Source organism: Halyomorpha halys, unplaced genomic scaffold (assembly GCF_000696795.3).
Source record: "Halyomorpha halys isolate HHAL.00 unplaced genomic scaffold, Hhal_1.1 Scaffold205.1, whole genome shotgun sequence".
In the NCBI taxonomy this organism is placed as follows: Eukaryota; Metazoa; Arthropoda; class Insecta; order Hemiptera; family Pentatomidae; genus Halyomorpha; species Halyomorpha halys.
Genome location: NW_027110335.1, coordinates 86,504 through 92,806, shown reverse-complemented (window position 1 = coordinate 92,806; position 6,303 = coordinate 86,504).

Sequence of the window (6,303 nt, the reverse complement as noted above, 5' to 3'; positions counted from 1 at the left end):
AAAATCAATTTTTTTATCGTTGCTAGTTAATAGTGAAAGACCAGCTTTCAAAATAATGAGATCATCTTTAGACTTAAACAAAACAATTTCAATAACGAAGTTCTGATTTATTTCTATTGAGTTTATTTTAAAATTTTGATCCGTAAGTTATTAGTCCAAAAGATGATTGATCCAGATCCTTTAAGTTCTGGAATCGGAGATCACTGATCTAATTTTACCAGTTTGCATTTTAGTTTCAGGAACTACGTTTTCTTAACATGTGAATCTTCATTATCTTTATAAACACGGGACAATTGGAAAAACAAGTGTAATATGTACTTCATTCCTGAGAAAGAAAATCGTTTTGAAATTGAATAATTATAACTGGAACTTATTTTATTTCTCAGCGTACCTAAATAAGCTCCGATAAATATTAACTGTGGCATATAAAAAAAAATTAAGAAAAATAAAGTTTAAATCTTCTTGACTGTTCACCCGTTTGCTTTGAACAGCCTTGATGAAGCCCTACAAAGTGGGGCGAAACGTTGGAAAATAAATAGTTGTAAACTATTTTTGTTTCTCCTTTGATTGCAACCCAGACCATCTTCCTATATAAAGAAAAGTACCTTTTGTAATTATGAGCGATAGTTGACCGTGGATGACGTACAGGTTCGTTTTATTACTTTTTTGTTTTTCTTTCCCCTTTCTTTATTTTACCACCCCTTCTTTTCTCCACTTTTCTCCATTTTCCTTACCCACGTTATAAGTTATGTTCACTATATTATTATTGATATTTTCAAATAAAAATTTTTCTATTCATTTCTTATGGTATACTTTACTTATATTTTACCTCTTTATCAATTATTATTGTTACATATATTTTCTTCCTCTTAATTTTCTTTTTCTTTCCATATTTCAATTTTTAAATTATTAATAACTAATATGTTCATACTTCTTCGCATTATATAACTTCATTTTTATTTCATTTCCTTAATTATGTTATTTTACCCACTTTTTCAATTGCCTATGTTTACATTTTATTTCCCGCTTCATCACTTCATTTTATTAATTCTACTTTGTAAAATTATTCATTTTATGTTATTCTGCTTATACTTTCTTTTTTATTTTCTATACTTATTGTGGTTGTTATCTGGTTCTGTTCTTAGCCCTGATAAAGGCTAGAAACTCTAGCCGAAACGTTGGCACAATTAAATAGGTTACACCAACTTATTTGTTTCACTTTGACCGCACCCCTAACCATCTTCTGTTCTCCTCGTACCTTTTGTAATGTTTTGTTTTATTTTTAATGTTTGCTACTTTTAAAATACAAAAGTTTTAGCTAGCGTGTTGCTTTTAACTCAAAAGTTTTTCAGAAAATAATTTAATAATAATACTCGGCCCCATATCGTAAAGTGTCTGAAGGCTTGGTTAAAGGCGGTTCTGAAGGGGGTAATTCGGTTAGGACCATCCTCAACCACCAGGGCCCAGTTTCATAATGAAAGCTAATAGTATTAGTTCAAAATACAAGTATAGAAACAACGTGTTAATTTACTAATACTTATTTTTTCATAATAGGGATGACTATCAGTGATATTACAGGAATTAAAAAATACTAAAGTAAAAGTTACTATTGTACAAGTCAGTGTAATTGAATTAAATAAATCTACAAGACTAATAATATTAGTTTGTACTTTATTATGAAACAGGGGCCTAGTTATCCGTTACGTAAAGGTATCCACTTTATAGATACTCGTTGTGCCTCAGGAGGATCCTCGGATCCATGTCTGGCATACCAGAAGAAATAATTATCTGATAGCCAGACTCGAACCGGAACAAGATAATCTGAGATTGTGGGATGGTTTGGCATTCCAGAAGTTTGCCTCGGGCGCCAGTATTCTTAGCTACGCAACTGATTTTATATAAGTCAGTTTTAAGTCCGTTCTCTTCGTTTGTAAATCAACTTGAATTGTTTTTTACGAGCTTTTCCCATTCAACAATACAGGAAAACTTGCATTCATTGAGGCTGAGAACAAAAAAAGTCTAGAAACTGTGTATTATCTTTTAATAATAAAACGTATCATTAGTTTACTTAGTTTAATTGTTCAAAATCAGCACTTATTACTCGATACACGATGTTTGATGACAAAAGTATAAGGATAATTATTAGGGGTTGAGAGTAAGAACGACATACGTTTGATAATAGTTCTCCTTTCAAAACAAATAATAACGATTATTTTTATTTTGTTCTCCTGTTCGCAACTAGTGTAGTCGTAAGTTCGGTTATTCGTTAAAATGGCTATACAAGCACAGTGAAGGTAACGTTGTTTTACTTACTAAAAGCAACCACCGTTACGTTAGCTAGCTGTTTTGTTTTCTTTAGATCTTCTTTTTGAGAATTGTGGAAATGCTAGTTGTCGAACTGCTATTCAACTGTTTTTATTTCAGTGGAAGATAGATGGTTGCTCGTGTGTGATAATGAAAGGAAGATGGTCATCTTTGACCTTTTATTTTTATTTAATTTTCGAATTATATTATAAAACTTTTTGTGTGGATTTCACTTCCATTTTTAAAATGCACATAGAGGGACATTTGGGACTATTTTACAAAAACAGATCATGAGATGGCCTCTTACAACTTAATTCCTGTAATAATGTTAACAAATAACAATTTTCTCAACGATTTTTGAAACAACCAATTATATCAAACAGTTATAGAAATAAATTGAAAAATAATATATGTCATTATCGAAGAATTTCCGGCTTAATTCATAAAAGGTTTCGTTGTTTTCATATCGGTTATTTTTACCAGAGATGGGCAATTAATTAATTATAAGTATAATTAGTTGAAACGAATAACTACAATTGCTATGGATACGATATTTATTTATCGATGGTTCATTCTTGAATGAGGTTCGTATGCATGGCAATTTTAGCTATTAGTTTCAACTCTTGCTAATTTTTGCCCATCTCTGATTTTTACAAACTATTAAGTAATAACGGGAACGAAAACTAATAGGATGGTATTCTCTGACCCATTTCGTTCGTTCGTTTTATGAACTATCCTTTTTTAACGGTTCTCAAGAACTTTTTTTTTTTTGTCAACGAACAGTTTATTAACATTTGGGAAAATAGCAGAAATGACCACCACTATTAATTATTGGTTATTTTTAACATTATAATATTAATAAAAAATTGAAATGTGACATTGTGATGTGGACAAAGCTTCATAATTTAACGTTCTAATATTTTATTAGTACAAGAGCCGGGTGTAAAAAAAGGCAGTTATTTCACTCCCATTTTTTAATTACATTTATAAACACATAAACATATATATAATTACTAGTAAAAATTGATGAGTCTGCCAAGTATAGGCTGTTTCAAAACAGTAAAAAAAAGGATTTTTCTTTCCGATCTCCATATCTTTAGAATTATCAACAACGCTCGAAAACCCAGCAGAACATCTTTAAAGATGAGTAAATTTGCTAAAATATGAGCCCTAATAGAGTTATTTACATCCAATAGTTCTCGAGATATAGAATTTTAACAAGAAATATTTCATAAAAAATGCAATGAAAAATCAATAGTTAGTGAAATTATTTTGAGAAATCAATATCTCATGAAACATTTGACGTTCAAATGTCTATTAACGCTCATTAAAGCTTATTTAATGCACTATGAAATAGTTTATGACGTTTATCTTCGTAAGAGTAGTAGTTTTCATGATGTTTGACAACATAAATTTTCAAAATGTTGATTTCTAGCTGTTCAGACAAAACTTTTGGTTTATGAAAAAATATATATCCGGAACCATTAGACATAGAGATGTCTGCCAGCACTCAAATTAAAACTAGTTTAATGTCCTATAAAGTAGTTAACGACATTTATGTTCGCAGGAATAGTATTTTTTATGATATTCATATATTAATATGAATTTTGTCAAAACAATTTATTTTAGCAAATATCATGAAAACTGCTATTTGTAATTAACGCACGTACGTATTTTGACAGATATTTGGATATTGGCAACATTCCTTTATTGATGCTGATATGATTTATTATGTTTCAATTCTTATCAAGTTTAATCAACGCTTGACTCTAAAACGGTTCAAAGGTTGTCGAACTCGATACTTGGCAGCTCTACTTTAGTGCATACCACGAATGTCATACAATTCTTAAGTGCCTTTCGTGGAGTAGTTTTCGTTATTTTTTAGGCCTAAAAATATTATAATGAATTTTTTTGTTTCTGCAGCTAGATGTTAGTTCTCCACTTTTAGAGGACATAAAAGGCTATAAGTATCTCTGCAAAAGTAGTATTTATGATTTTTACCAAATAAAATCTAATATTCTTTTTTATATTGGCCATTTATTTATATTAAATAGGTGCTAATAATGTCCGTATTAATGACTGTATATCCTTTGGTGAAACATTCGGTATATGGCTAAGACATTTCGATAATGACAGTATGTACTTAATTGCTATAAATCAAGGATGACCAACCCTTGTACCAGCTTGTAAAAAATATATTAATTTTATGAGGCCAATGTAATGAAAACCAATGTATTAAAAAAATAAATTATTTGTGCATCCATATATTTTTATGTTTTAACTTTATTATATCTTTTTCAGGAATTTATTCCCTTTTTATTATTTTTTTATTCATTATGTCTTCCGAACAATGTTTTGGGCTCTTCAGTCCATTATCAAGTTTTTAAAATAAAAATATTTACAATAAACAGTTTTACAATTAATATACAGTTACAATAAACAAATTTTATACACATTTACTTACAAATAATTTAATATATAGATCCACTTCACTAATTTGTAACCATTCACAAATCTAAAATATTTTGAAATTGAACCAAATTTCCTGAAAAAGAAAGAAAATAAAGTTTTAACCTAAAATATCACTTTGGAACTTAAGTTGCAGGATTACAACTGATTATTTATATTATTGTGTTATGTATTTCTTTACAATGTGCCTTTAATATCATTACTATTATATTATCTTTGTTTATATGTAAGAATAATAGTAAACACAATAATAACTCATTATGTTTTAATTTTTCACTCCCAAAATGTCTTGTGGGTCTAAATCTAATATGGGAATGATTAATTTTATATGCGGCCCGTGGATCCCTGCTATAAATGCTTTTTTTGGTTTTCTAATATTTTTAGTGTACCCTAAAATTTTAATAATAAGTCGCAATAGTTTTTGACCAAAATACTCAACATAGTTTAAATTCGATGAAGTTAGCGTTCAGTTTCATTTAAGAATAAATGCTAAGTATAGTGTTAGTCAAGTATGCGTAACTAGTTTATAAAAATTATTGGTGTATTTTGAATCTTATAATTGAAAAACGAATAAGAAAAAAATATGGCTTTTTAAGTTTAAAAAAAAAAGGTATCACATCATGAAGGGTGTAAAGAAGCCTTTACACGTTTTCCAAACAATGCAAATTCACGCATGCGCAAGTGTGTGGATAGGTTGTTTTGATTGGTCGTCGGGTGTCGGTTTTTGGGCACTAGTGGTGCATCCACATAGTACAAGAGCCCAAGAGGGGAAAAAAGGCAGTTGTTTCACCCCAATACTTTAATGAAAACTATGTATAATTACTAGTCAAAATTCATGAGTCTGCCAAGTATAGGTTGGGGGAATAAAAAATAGCGACTGTTTCAAAAAGTAAAAAAAAAATAGTGTTTCATTCGGAGCTCTATATCTTTAAAACTACCAACAACAATAGAAAATCTAAGAGGATATCATTTGAAGTAGAGTAAATTTGCTGAAATGTAAGCCCTATTAGATTTATTTACGTCCAATAGTTCTCGAGATATAGTTTTTTAAAAAGCAAAATTTCATAAAAATGTTGTACAGAACGTACTAAAAGGTCAGAAGTTAGTAAATTTATTTTGAAAAATCAAAAACCATTTGACGTCCAGATATATATTAGCATTCAAATTAAAGCTAGTTTAATGAGCTATAAATTAGTTTATGACATTTTTCTTCGTAATTTTCATGATATTTGCTAAAATAAATTGATTTATATAAAGTAATTTTCATGATATTTGCTAAAATAAATTGATTTATATTTGTTCAGAGAAATTTTCATTTGCCAAATTTATATTCATATGCGAATACCATAAAAGCTGCTACCCCTACGAAGATAAGTGTCTTAAACTACATTATAGTAAGTTAACTTTCCTTTATTTGGATTTAGAGATATATTTTTTCAAAAATCAAACTTTCTGTTTGAACAACTAGAAATTAACATTTTGTGAATTAATTTTGTCAAATAGCATAAAAACTACTATTCCTACAAAGAT